At 42.2% G+C, this 14,594-nt stretch overlaps 1 protein-coding gene across 9 annotated transcripts in view; it reads left to right on the top strand.

Moving 5' to 3' along the window:
* znf469 (zinc finger protein 469) overlaps positions 1-14,594 on the top strand; it is a 1,056,360-nt gene that overhangs the window by 26,228 nt on the left and 1,015,538 nt on the right. For all 9 annotated transcript variants that reach the window (XR_013576938.1, XR_013576939.1, XR_013576940.1 and 6 more), the window contains exon 2: positions 11,293-11,359. The gene's annotated coding sequence lies outside the window, so the exon portion shown is untranslated. The remainder of the gene's footprint in view (positions 1-11,292; positions 11,360-14,594) is intronic.

The following is a 14,594-nucleotide window of genomic DNA, read 5'->3' on the forward strand; positions in this document are numbered from 1 at the left end:
TACACCCACAGTACTGTTAGGGAGGGAATTCCAGGATTTTGACCTAGCGACAGTGAAGGAATGAAAATATATTTCCAGTGGGAATGGTGAGTGGCTTGGAGGAGAACTTGCAGGCGGTGGTGTTCCCATGTGTCTGCTGCCCTTGTCCTTCTTGATGGTAGCGGTCGTGGGTTTGGAAGCTGGTGCTGTCTAAGGATCCTTGGTGAGTTCCTGCAGTGCATATTATAGATGCTGCCACTGTTCGTCGGTGGTGGAGGGAGTGAAGGTTTGTGGAAGGGGTGCCAAACAAGCGGGCTGCTTTGTCCTGGTTGATGTCGAGTTTCTTGTGTGTTGTTGGAGCTGCACTCATCCAGGCGTGTGGCGATATTCCATCATACTCCTGACTTCTGTCTTGTAGGTGGGGGACAGGATTTGGGGAGACAGGAGGTGAGTTACTTGCCACAGGATTCCTTGCTTCTGACCTGCTCTTGTAGCCATAGTATTTATATGGCTTGTCCAGTTCAGTTTCTGGTCAATGGTAACCCCCAGGATGTTGATAGTGGGGAATTCAGTGAAGGTAATGCCATTGACTATCAAGGGGAGATGGTTAGATTCTCTCTTGTTGGAGATGGTCATTGCCTGGCACTTGTGGTAAGTAACATTTGTGTCACACTTGTCAGCCCAAGCCTGGATATTGTCCAGGTCTTGCTGCATTTGGAAATGGACTGCTACAGTTTCTGAGGATTCGCAAATCGTGCTGAAGATTGTGAAATTATCAGCGAACATCTCCATTTCTGACCTTATGATGGAAGGAAGGTCATTGATGAAGCAGCTGAAGTTGTTTGGCCACTACCAAGGACACTACCCTGAAGAACTCTTGCAGTGATGTCCTGGAACTGAGATGATTGACCCCCAACAATCACAACCATCTTCCTTTGTGCTAGCTGTGACTCCAACCAGCGGAGAGCTTTCACCCTGATTCCCATTGACTCCAGTTTTGCTAGCAGTCGTTGATGCCAGACTCAGTCAAACGCTGCCTTGATGTCAAGGGTAGTCACTCTTGCCTCACCTCTGGAGTTCAGCTCTTTTGGCTATGTTTGAACCAAGGCTGTAATGAGGTCAGGAGCTGAGTGGCCCTGGTAGAACCCAAACTGGGCATCAGTGACCAGATTATTGCTAAGCAAGTGCCATTTGATAGCACTGTTGATGACCCCTTCCATGACTTTATTGATGATGGAGAGTAGGCTGTTGGGGCGGTAATTGGCTGGGTTGGATTTGTCCTGCTTTTTGTGTACAGGACATACCTGGGCAATTTTCCACATAGTTGGGTAGATGCCACTGTTATAGCTGTACTGGAACAGCTTGGCTAGGGGTGCAGCACGTTCTGGAGCACAGGTCTTCAGTACTATTGCTGTAAATTGTCAGGGCCCATAGCCTTTGCAGTATCCAGTGTCTTCAGCAGTTTCTTGATATCACATGGAATTAATTGAATTAGCTGAAGACTGGCACCTGTGATGCTGGGGACATGTAGAGAAGGCCGAGATGGATAATCCACTCAGCACTTCTGGCTGAAGATGGTTGCACATGCTTCAGCCTTATCTTTTGCACTGATGTGCTGGGGTCCCCCGTCATTGAGGATGGGGATATTTGTGGAACCTCCTCCTCCAGTGAGTTGTTTAATTTTCCATCACCATTCACAGCTGGATGTGGCAGGACAGCAGAGCTTAAATCTGATCCATTGGTTGTGGGACCACTTAGCTCTATCACTTGCTGCTTATGCTGTTTGGCACGCAAGTAGTCCTGTGTTGTAGCTTCACCAGGTTGACACCTCATTTTTAAGTATGCCTGGTGCTGCTCTGGCATGCCCCCCTGCACTCTTCATTGAACCAGGGTTGTTCCCCTAACTTGGTGGTAATGGCAGAGTGGGGTGTATGTTGGGCCTGTGGTTACAGATTGTGGTTGAGTACAATTCTGCTGATGACCCACAGCACCTCATGGATGTCCAGTCTTGAGCTACTAGATCCGTTCAAAATCCATCCCATTTGGCATGGTGATAGTGCCACCAGTGAACATAGTGAGAATATGTATGGAAGTTGATGCATTTTTAGATGATGTTGCTAAGGGCCAGCATGTAGGTAAAAAATAGGAGGGAACCAAGGCTAGATTCCTGGGGGATTCCAGAGGCCACAGTGTGGGAGTGTGAAGAAAAACCACTGCAAGTGATTCTCTGGCTACAACTGGATGGATAAGAATGGAACCGGGTGAGGTCAGTCCCACACAACTGGACAACAGAGGAAGCTGTGTCAAAAATGGCAGACAGGTCAAGAAGGGTGAGGAGAGTTAGTTTACCTTTGTCACAGTTACATAGGATGTCATTTGAAACTTCAATCACGGTTGTTCCGATACATTAGCAGAGATGGAAATTTAATTAGGCAAGATTCAACCATAGCATTGCAGGAAAGATATTGAGTGAATAGGGAAGTAGCAATGTGTTCAATGACGTTAGAGAGGAAGGATCTGTGATAAGCAACTTGTACATTGTCTTTGGATTGATGTGACAATTGGCTATTCTGTTTGTGTGGTTTTTTGTCAGTGTATCTCTCTCCACGCTGCAGACTTTGGATGTTGAAAGCTTGCCAACAATGTTAGTCAACCCTTAGCATGCTGTTAATGTTAAAATTCATGTTCTAAAAATGCTTCAACGTTTCAACGTTTCACATGGTTGAGTCACTGACAAGCCCAGGTCAGAATTTATTGTTCTGAGCCTCCACTAATTGAAAAATTAGTCTGTTGATTTGGCTTTAATGGAATCAGAAGGCGTATTTTGTGATGTGGTTCATCTCCTCCCACACCAAATATGAACAATTGGACTGCAGAAGCAGTGGAAAATTTTGAGTGTACTCAAAGTAATTGACAAACATTATAACAGAGCATATTAGTTGAAAATTAAGTTGCATAGTTTTAAAAAGTAAAAGCCTAGTTCAAAAAGAATGGGAGTAGAGTAGAAAACAAATAGATGAAGATTATATTTGAGCAGAATGTTTTGCATAACGAAGTATGCTGACGTAATGGATACTATTTCTTGAGGCCTGCAAAGTCTTGTTGTTTGGGCACGGCTTGAAGATCTTTTCTTCAAGTTGTGGAGAACGCTTACTGCAAAGCTGAGCTCTGCACAAGTTCAAGGGGTCATCAATTTCTTGGAGATAGGTGAACTATTATTGCAGGCTTCTGCTGAAACACTTCAGTTAAAATATATATTGATTCCTATGCAGCAAGGTTTAATATTCCAGAGTCTTAAAGGTTCCATTGAGTGAGCTATGATGGTCTGCTGGGGAACTGACAGTCATGCTGCTAGTCATAGAGGTTAGGAAAACAGAAAGGTATGCTAGGTTTGGCATGCACAGAGGCTCAAAATATCATGAGGAAAGGCCTAATGGAAAAAAGCAACTTGTGTCTGATTTACCCAACCGTTTTAACCACGCACAGTGTACACCCAAATTTCTGACATCACTATTCGTGGGCAAGTGTCCTTGTTGAGAACACAAAATGGAAAATTGGCCCCATTGGACTGATTTGCAATAGCATAAAGTTTTCTTCAATAATTGGTAATCTTAGGTGAACGTTATTGGCTAACTGGTCACTGAAAAAAACCCGAAATTGTTTGAAAGATTTGGCTGGTTTATTCCATGCAAGTTATCGAATCTTGATTGATAACTGGAGGGAATGAAGAGTAGTTTAATAGATTATTTTTTTCTCTGTGGCTCTTTACTTCATGGTTAGTAGTTTCTCTTACTTGTCTAAATATTAGTACAGGTCAACTTGGTGGGTGTAGAAACCCATATTAAGCATGATATATAATTTGCAAGTGAGACTTTGAAGTTAAGACAATTTGTTTATGTACTGTGCACACTAAATGAAGGATCTTTTAAATTAGGATCTGTCAAATCAGTATTGTTCAGCAGGAATTGCTGACTACAGATGAGGCTACAGCTGCACTTTTTTATCCACGCTCCCTAATTTTAGTAGACAATGGCATGTACAGGCCCCTTTCCTCGCAAGTCCTTGTGCCTGTTGTTGCCTCTCAAACCTGTCCACACCTTTCCTGCAAATGCACTTTTTAATCCCTCTAATCAGGTTTCCACACTGTCACAGTAGTGAAACAGCTTGTATCAAAATCACAAATGATATCCCATGTGATTGTGACCATGGTGAACTATTCCTCCTCATCCTTCTCGACCTTTCTATAACGTTTCACGTGGTTTACCACAATCTTGACTCCAAAGCCTCTCCTCTGATATCTAGTTGGTTAAGACAGCCCTTTCCTTGTTCCTTAACTATCTAGCCAGTCATAGCCAGTGAATCTCATGCAATTTCTTTTCTCCCCATCTCTGTAATGCTAACGCTGGATTCCCTCAAGGATCTATGCTTAGCTTCCCCCTATTCCACAACCATATGTTGCCCCTCAGCGACATCTGAAAACATAATGCCAGATTCTTTGTATGCTGATAACACACAGCCCATCTCACCACCACTGCCCCTCTTGATCTATTCACTGCCTCTGATTTGTGATGTAGCTTGGCTGCCATTCAGTATTGGATGAGTAGAAATTACCTCCAATTTAATATTGGGGAGACTGAAACCATTGCCTTCAATACCAAACTTTTTTTCCCCTAGCCACCAGTTCCATCCTCTTTCCTGGCCACTGTCTTGAGGCTGAACCAGACTGTTCACAACCTTGATCCTGAGATAAGCTTCCAAACTCACATCCTCTCCATTAACAAGACCACCTGCTTCTACCTCCATAGCATTGAATTGCCTGTCTGCACCCATGCTTCAGCCGATCTGCTGCCTAAAATCCTCATCTACGCTTTTGTTACTTTCAGAATCAATTATACCAACCCAGAAGGAAAAAACGGTTTGGACCAGTATTCTTATTTCCCAGTTTTTACTGTTTTTTCCTCCTGCAGGCCTCTCACCCGCCCTGTGTAAACTTGAGCTCATCCAAAACTTTGTTCTCCATATTTTAAATCAAACCATGTCTTGCTAACCCATCACCCCTGTGCTCCATGACCTACATTGGCTCGCAGTTCAACGTCTCAATTTTAAAATTCACATTCTTGTGTTCAGATCCCACCATGGCCTCGTTCTCCCTCTTTCTCCATAACTTCCTCAGTTCAATGACTCTTTAAAATCTCTGTGCTCCTCCCATTCTCCTTTCTTGTGCATCCCTGATTTCATTCACTGTACCATGGGCGGCCATACCTCCAGCTACCTAAGCCCTCCACTTTAGAAACCACTCCCTAAACCACTTTACCTCTCACCATCTTTAAGTTGCACTGTAAATCCTTCCTTTTTAACCAGGCTTTTAATTACCTATCCCAATATCTCTTTTTATGTGGCTCAAATTTTATTTCATAACCCTCCTGTGAAGCGCCTTGGGACATTTTACTACATTAAAGGTGTTGTATTAAATGCAAATTGCAAATATACTCCATGTCTATATATTCCCCAAATTCATTGCGAAGCTTTGTAGTGCCTTGTCCAGTAAAGTTTGCAGTCCTGGTCTGAATTTATGAGATGCATCTTAGTACATCTAGGTTTTTGTCTATCCATTGTGAGTGGTCCTTTTTCTTCACCAGACTGTTTGCTGAGAATATTGACTTGCTCAATGAGCTGCGTCAACCTTAGTCTGCTGCTTGTCGTTTGACAAAAGCTGTTGATGCCGCTTATTGTTGGTTGACATTGTTTTCCCCTGTTTGCCTGGAGCGATTATTTAGAATTGTTGCGCTGGCCACAGTTACCGCTCACCTCTCCATACAATGTTGCTGGTGTTTTCAGCTATATTGCAGACCATCTCAGTACATAACCAATAGGTAGTAACAAAAGAAGGAAAGAACATACAACGATCATAAAAAAATCTGCATGTAAGCCAGCATATGCCACAATGGTCCTCACCATCATCTTTTTATTAGTTTCTAATGCAATTGTCTTGTTCTCCTCTGATGAAGTGTTAGGTTTTTTTTAGAATGTACTCCTGCACTGTTGGATATAAAATTGTATGCATAGAATTATGGAATCATTATGGCACAGAGGGAGGCCTTTCAGCCCATTTGAGTCTGTACTGGCTCTCTGTAGAGCAATCCTAGTGTTCCCATTCCCCATCTATTTCTGAGGCCTGTATGTTTATTTTGCTCAAGTGCCCATCAAACTTCATTTTGAAATCATTAATCATCTTGGCTTCCACCACCCTCATAGACAGTATGTTCCAGATCGTTCCCAGTCACTGCGTAAAAAGAAATAAGTTCTTCCTCACATCCCTCCTGCATCTCTTGCCAAAAATCGTAAATCTGTGTCCACTAATCCTTGTACCATCAGTTAAGGGAACAGCTTTTCTTTGTCCACTTTAGGTCCTTGAGAGGATACAGAGGGGATTTAACAGAATGTTTACAAGGATAAGGGTATTTAGCTACAAAGTTAGGTTGGAGAAGCTGCGGTTGTTCTCCTTGCAGCAAAGGAGATTGAGGAGAGATTTGGTAAAGGTCTACAAGATTATGACAGGATTAGATACATCCTTCCTAAATTGTGGTGATTAGAACTGGATGCAATACTCGAGTTGTGGCCTAACCAGAGTTTATAAAGGTTGATGATAACTTCCCTGCATTTGTACTCAACATCTCTATTTATGATGATGTTTACAGAAATGCCTGTCGGTGTCCCTAACCATGCAATCTCCTGTGCTGACTGCATTTCTAATCTTTGCTGTTTCCCCTTGTACCCATTGGTGCCATGGTCTGGACTGCACTCTTTCAAGGGGTCATCATTCCCAGCAGTCCCCAATGCTGAGCTCTGGTTTGAGAGTGGCACATACCCCAAAGACTCCCCAGATTCTTAATTCCCTTACTGTTATACTTACCCCAATTGAAATATTTAATTTTCCACATCCCAGTTTAAGCGAATGCCCTAGTTTCAAGAAATACTAATCAACTATTTGCCTATATTCCTCTGATATCATGCTGATTTTTTTTCTTCCTTTTGAAAGTGCTGGCCCTGTCTCTCATTGACTCCCTGCCACTGCTATTAACTTTGGATATCCAACCGTTTTCCTTCAGGCTCGCTCGCGCCATCACGCTCGCTCTCTTCAGTGAATTTGTTCAGAAAAACCTTGTGGCAAGTCAGTCCTGTCGACTCTTGTCCTGTTTAAACAATCATTAGAAGTTATTTACAGAAGGCTTAGTGATAAATTCCTTACCTAGTATGTTGGGAAATGTTATATTCTGTCATTAAACTGACATGGAATTTCAGCAGATCTTAAAAACAAATATGGTGCTGTAAAGATCTTCTGCAGAGATGTGGCTTCACGCTTCCCAAGACAAATAATGCTAGGCTTGAATCTGATAGTAGAAACATGCCTGTGGAGCCAAAAAACTGTGTGGAGGATGGAGGTGCTCCTGGAATTGTATGTGACGGGTGATGAGAGAATCTTTTTATGTCAGGAATTCCTATGGAAATGTGCTTCTTTGCTGATCTATCCTATATACCTTTTGTGAGCTTTATAGACGAAATTACAGCACAATTTTTTTAACTTAAAACAGAACTTTGATGTTTATCTATTTTGACAGGATATGATGGTCTGATGTTTCATGCATAATATGCTTAACCTGAGCCCAGGTTAAGTTTAGGGGCTGAATTTTGCAGGGGGCGGGGCCCGCTCGCCGACGTGTAAAATGACGTGGGATGACATCAGGTGGAACCCCCGATGTCATACCTCCCCATTTAAATATTCAGGAAGGCGGGGGCACTGCAAAATCAGCTGTGTGCCCGCCGACCTGTCAATGGCCAATTGAGGCCATTGACAGGATCATTAAAACAATTGAAGGACCTGCCCGTCCAACCTTAAGGTTGGTGGGCAGGCCAGGAGCCCCGGTGGGCAATAGAAAAAACATGAAACCTCATCCACCGGCGGGATGAGGTTTCATGTAGGGATTTAAAAAGTTTAATAAAGTTTTAGTGTAATTTATGAACATGTCCCATCTCATGTGACATTGTCACATGAGGGGGACATGTTAAGGATTTTTTTTTCTATTTTTAATGTTTGTACAAGTGTCAGCGATCTCCCTGAGGCAGCACTTAGCCCCAGGGAGATGTGCACTCTTTCGTACGCATGCGTGAAAGAGCGCACTTTCGCTTTTGGGGAATCCCCTCCCTCCCGCACAGGAAGCGCATAGCGCTTACCGCCAGACGTCATGCTAGGCGGGCCTTAATTGGCCCGCCCATGTAAAATGGCGTTGGGGCCCGCTTCTCCGGCAGGGATCACCGGAGATTGGGTTGGGGGTTGGGCCCACCTGCCCGACAGGCAGATAATTCTGCCCTAGATCTTTATATTGATAAATGAGATGTCAGTTAGTTTAGAAGAGGACTTTCTGGCACTCCTGCCATTGACTAGCTCAAACAATGAAACACTTTATTTTCTTTGCAAGATTCAAATTGAGGACAATTGGTTGTAATGGACTTTCACTTCGATTTTTAAAAAATTATTTGTTAGATTCATTCTTGTTGGAGATAATGATTGCCTTGTATTGTGGCACTTACCACCCTCAGCCTGAATGTTGTCCAGGGCTTGCTGCAGGCTGGCATGGATTATTTCAGTATCTGAGGAGTGAATGGTACTGAACACTATGATAGAGTGAAGGTCATTGATGAAGCAGCTGAAGATGGCTGGGCCTAGGACACTAGCCTGAGGAACCCTTGTAGTGATGCCTTGTGGCCGAGATGATTGGCCTCCAATAACTACAGCCACCTTCCTTTGTGCTAGGTATGGCTCCAACCCATGGAGGTTTTTCTTCTGATTCCCATTGATTCCAGTTTTGCTAGGGCTGCTTGATGACACGCTCTGTCATATGCTGCCTTTACGTCAAGGGCAGTCACTCTTAATTAACCTCTGGAATTAAGCTTTTTTTGTTCACGTTTGGACCAAGACTGTAATGTGGTCAGGAGTCAAGTGTCCTGGCGAATCTAAACTAGCATCTGTGAGCAGGTTGTTACTGAGTAAATGTCGCTTGATAACACTGTCATTGACACCTTCCATAACTTTGCTGTTAAGTGAAAGATGGGGCAGCAATTGGTCAGATTGGATTTGTCTTCCTTTCTATGAACAGGACATAACTGGGCAATTTTGCACAATGTCAGGCAGGTGTCAGTGTTGTGGTTGTACTGGAACAGCTTGGTTAGGGGCACAGCTAGTTCCAGAGCAGAATCTTCAGCACCACAGCTGGAATGTTGTCAGGGCCCATAGCCTTTACAGTATCCAGTGTCTTCAGCAGCTTCTTGATATCACATGGAGTGAATCGCATTGGCTGAAGACTAGCATCTGTGATGCTGGGGACCCCAGAAGGAGACCTGAGATGAATCATTTACTTGGCACTCCTGGCTGAAGATGGTTGCAAATGCTACAGCTGCCTGTTTGCACTGGCATGTTGGGGTCCTCCATCATTGAGAATGGAATGCTGTTGGAGCTTCCTCCTTCGGTTAGTTGTTTAATTGTCCACCACCATTCAGGACTGCAAAGCTTAAATCTGATCCATTGATTGTGGGATTGCTTAGCGCAGTCAACAGCGTGCTGTTTGTATTATTTAGCATGTAGCCCTGTATTGTAGCTTCATCATGAGGCTTCAACCTCATTTTTAGGTATGCTTGATGCTGCTCCTGGCATGCTCTCCTGCATTCCTTATTGAACCAGGGTTGATCCCCTGGCTTGATGGTAATGGTAGAGTGAGGGATATACTGGGAAATGAGGTTACAGACTATGGTTGAATACAATTCTGCTGCTATTGGTGACCTAGTTTTGAGCTGAAAGATCTGTTCTGATTCCATCCTATTTAGCTCAGTGGCAGTGCCACGCAACATGATGGAGGGTGTCCTCAGTGTGAACATGGGACTTTGTCTGCACAAGGAATGTGTGGTGATCACTTCTACTGTCATAGAATCTTACAGTGCAGAATAAGACCATTCAAACAGCCATATGTGTGCTGGCTCTTTGAAAGAGCTGTCTAGTTTAGTCCCACATGTCAGCCTCTTCCCCATAATTTTGCAAATTAGTCTGCGGCAATTATGTCCAATTTCCTTTTGCAATTTTCTCTGAAATTTGATTCCACCACCCTTTCAGGAAGTGCATTTCAGATCTTAAAACTTTGAAAACATGTTTCCTTCTTTCCCTTCTGGTTATTTTGCCAATTATTTTAAACCTATGATCTCTGTTTGTCAATCCACTTGGCAGAGGAAACAGTTTCTCCCTAATGCTCTATCAAAGATTGTTCATAATTTTGAATATCTCTATTAGGTCTCTCACTAACCTGAGGTCTGCTCTAGCCTCTCCACATAACTGAAATCCCTCATCACTTCTGGCACCTGGGCTTGTATTGCTAATGTGATGAAAGTGCACTTTTTGTATTGTCTGTAAGGGGCAAATCCAAAACAAAGTAGAGTGGTCTCAAGAGTCAGTTTGTAGGGCTGTGTGCTCAGCACAGAACTGCTTTAATATTACTAATTGGCAATTACAGTTAGAAGCCATGAAGTTAGAAGCTATTGTGGGAAGCTGAGGGATATGGGGAGTGGGCGGTAGAGTTGAAGCCCAGGATCAGCCATGATCATATTGAATGGTCGAGTAGGCTCGATGGTTCATATGGTGGTCTTCTGCTCCTATTTATGTTCTTATGTTCCGCATTAGTTCAGAGCAATGTGACCTGAGGTTGAGAGTAAGTCATATTATGAAAGTCATACCTGAGCTGGATGTTTGCGTGCCCTCTGAACTGTTATCTCTGCAAGCACTAAAGAACTACTGATAAGCATATGGTACAAGTGATGCCTTTTTTCTGTGTTTCATCTTTCTGTGTTCATGTAGTATAAGGGTTTCAGGCATAGCAACGGTTAATGTGGGACTGGGAAACAGTACCGCCCACAGTGTGATGTAAAGAGACACATGACCTGAGACTAGGGTCAGTTGCGGGCTGGACAGAGACCTAAATAGAAGCAAGCATGGAGTGAACTCGTAGCTTGGGCTATACCCTATATATATGTACATAGTTCTTTGTTATCAATAAACACTTAATGTTCAACCATACAAGACTCAGAACCTCTTTGTGAGACCTACTGAACAGAGAACAGTTCAGAGGTGATAAAATCCTGCTATTTTTTAACCCCACCTTTTTGAATTGTGATCAATGTTGCATATCTCTTTCATTTTTGAGCAATGATTTTAAGTCTTGCTATCAAGTGTATTGATTTTATGTGAATAATGGTGGACTGCTTTGTTTTCAGGAAGTAAGATCCCTGAGGCGGGCCAGTTGATGTGACAGGGAAGTGATGGAAAGGAGATATCTGAAAGGTATTTGAATTCTTGCATCCAATTTCAGGTTTACAAATGGTTTCCCTGTGGCTTAAAGCTAAACATATTTAATTTTTTATTAAAATACATGCAAACAGTTAAGTATGCAGTATATTTATCTCTTATTAACGTTGAACAAATTTTTGATCTTCAGCCTTACAGTTTATGTTAAAATCATGTTGCCATAGCACTATTATCAAGACCGCTACTAAGGAGGCAGACAGATATGATAGTCCTGTTCCAGGATACGTTCCAGTTAGTTAGTTGTATAAAAATCTCCACTTCAGGTTACAGTGCAGCTTGTGAGTACTTTGCATTTTCTAAGCTACATTTATACGGCTTTTCGGGCCAAATGCTTTTTTTTTTAAAATTGTGTTTTCCATTAAAGCCTTTATTCATTTTAGTTTATACACTCAGATCAGCATGGTGATGCTCATGATGAGTTGGGCCATAAGCTTTATCCCGTGTAAAGCATAATATAAGGCTACTCGTTTATGGTGATTCAGAAAGTCAAACTGCAATTTTTGTTCAAATATATCATCTCCATTTCTAAACAAAATTTCTAGGCTTTCTTTGGGTGGAACTGTTTTGGGTTTTGTAATGAATATTGATATGCTGTTTGGAGGATCTTGATGACTATTAATTTTATCTCTTGATTTGCATGAAAGATTAGGATTTAGAGAAAATGGGAGGACACATATTCCACATAGCAGCAGGGAGTGCCTATGTACATGGGTGGTGTTCGGACAGTTGTGTGGTATGAGAAAGGGTCATGGATCTGAGAGCAATAACATGAGCTTGTGAGGGTCTGGGAGAGCCAGTGGAGAAGTTGGAGGTGTTTCCATTGGAGAGGAGGCAGTGGGATGCTTTTAGGAGTTTTCCCATGATTGGGTTAGTCATGGGAAACAGGCATGGGTGATGGTTTAGTGGGTGGAGAGAATTGTGAAGCAGAAGAAAGGGTGTGCAGTGGGTTCGAATGGATTTCCTACTATAGATAGATGCTGTGTTCTCACTATTCCTGATTCCTACCATTCCCCATACCATTACCACCTCCTCTCCCCCCCACCCTGCCAATACGTGAAACATTTTGCTGCTTTCTTCATCCCATGTTGTGAGGGCCCGTACTTCTCTCCCAAAGTCAGTTAAATACTGAGGGAAAACCCCATCACAGCTTTTGTAAGCAGCACTCTCAACCCACACCCCATTCTGGTGGAGGAAGGTCAAGTCCTGATTGAAGATAGGTCAGGAGGTGTCAGCTGTGGCTCAGTTCATAGCACCCTCGCCTTTGAATCAGAAGGTTGTGGGTTCATGTCCCACTCTCGGAAACCAAGAACTGTGAATGTACTCGAAAGAGTTGAAAAGACCATCCACACTCTCTCCCTGAGCTGTAGATATTTCAAGTTTCGTGCTCTGTGCCTAAAAGTTGAAGATAGGTCAGGAACTTAAACATTTCCAAAGTAATTTAGGAAGTTGATATTTATTTTGGAGCATATATTTGAAATATAATATAAGTTTCCCCAGGCCACCCACTGCCTCATCCAGAGATGAGGACCAGTTTAAATTGATGGGGAAAGTAATGCCAGCGGAACTGGGGATAGAGGGGTGCATGTAAATCGTTAGTCGAGAAGAAAAGTCCACTCTGACCTGGGGCCGGAAGGGGAGAGAAAAAGTAAATTGATCACCATGAAAGATGAACAATTTTAAAACAATTTGGTGCAGTTGGCAACAAAGAATACCAATTAATTTCCACACAGCCCAGCATTTCTTTGCAGGAAAGGAGAGTAAGACCCCACACGCGATGGAAATTTGGCTGGACGCACTTTGTATAGTTACATGCGACAGGCATGAGCTTGGCCTACATTTGGGGCTCTTTTAAAATTGTCGGTTATTTTGAATCTGATCTACATTTGTGCGTTTTCGCATTGCCATATATAGGGGTGGGCCAGTTGCAGACAGTACAAGATTTCCCTTCTCAAAGCCAGCATGTTTGCTAATTCCCTGTTTAATAGTCAGTGGTTGTCTCCTGTACTAGGTTTCAAATAAGGTGTACTAAAAGCAGTCCTAATGCTGTACAAAGTCAATTTGTTTTGGAATTGAAACTGATGATGAACACTACCTTCTGGGACACAGATTAAGAATAAACTGGGCATGTTTAGTCTCTTCAAAAAAATGAAACAAGGCATGAATGTGATTTTGAACAATTAGTTTAACTGTGATTACCTACCTTAAGTATGGAATGCGCACTGATATCTATATTCAACTATATGTGGTCAGTATTGGTCCCTGCACAATATGTTGGGAAACTGGGTTGAACTGGGGGCTGAAGATTCCTTGAACCCTATCCTGGTTCTTTTCTGAAAGGGTTAATTTTCTATATTTGGGAACTTGAATTTTTTTGGAACAAGAGTTTGCTAGAGATGGTTAGCAATAGATTGATTACACTAATTAATCAACAGAGTTAATAAATGTACCTGGTCGTGGAAACAAGCTCTCAGTTTTTTCATTGATAGAGAAATTGGAAATTGTGAAAAGAATTATGTAATTAGCATTTTCTCATTGGCTTCTTAGTTTTTACCGTAATTTCTTTACAATAATTGACCTGCTTGAAACTTGTTTTCAAAAAGAGCTGAATGACTGATTTTCAACTCTTCTATGTGGGATTTAGGGCCATACCTGGGAATCTTGATGAATATGAAAGCTAAAAAACATTGGCTTACTCAGCAATTTAGGTTTTATACATTTTAAAATGTGTAATCAATAGAATTTTTACCTTCAAAGAAAAACTGTGGTTACGTTAAAACAGTATTTTTGGGGGTCTGGGGGGAGTAATGCTCACAATTCTAAGGATTATATAAGAGTTAACAGCAAGATCTTGCATTTTAATCATGAATAGCAAAATTAACTTGGTCCTGTAATTATTCAATAATACACAAGGTAGTAGTGTCTCAGACTAGTTGGGCTAAATTGGCTGTTTCTGTGCTGTATATTCCATGTAATAGCTTTTAAATACTTAGTAAACATATGAATAAACTTTTTATCCTTCCCCGCACCAACCCCACCCCCACCCCACCAACTCATCATTATCATGGCTAAGCTGTTATTCAGAAGGATCTTGTACTTGGTCAAATGAAATTATTGTCATAACTATACTGTAATTCAAAACTGGGTAGTTCTGCATCAGCTAATTAAGTTTTCAGATGGTGGACTCGATATGGGTTCCCAGCCTTTACAATTT

Source organism: Cetorhinus maximus, chromosome 6 (assembly GCF_964194155.1).
Source record: "Cetorhinus maximus chromosome 6, sCetMax3.hap1.1, whole genome shotgun sequence".
NCBI classification, from domain to species: domain Eukaryota; kingdom Metazoa; phylum Chordata; class Chondrichthyes; order Lamniformes; family Cetorhinidae; genus Cetorhinus; species Cetorhinus maximus.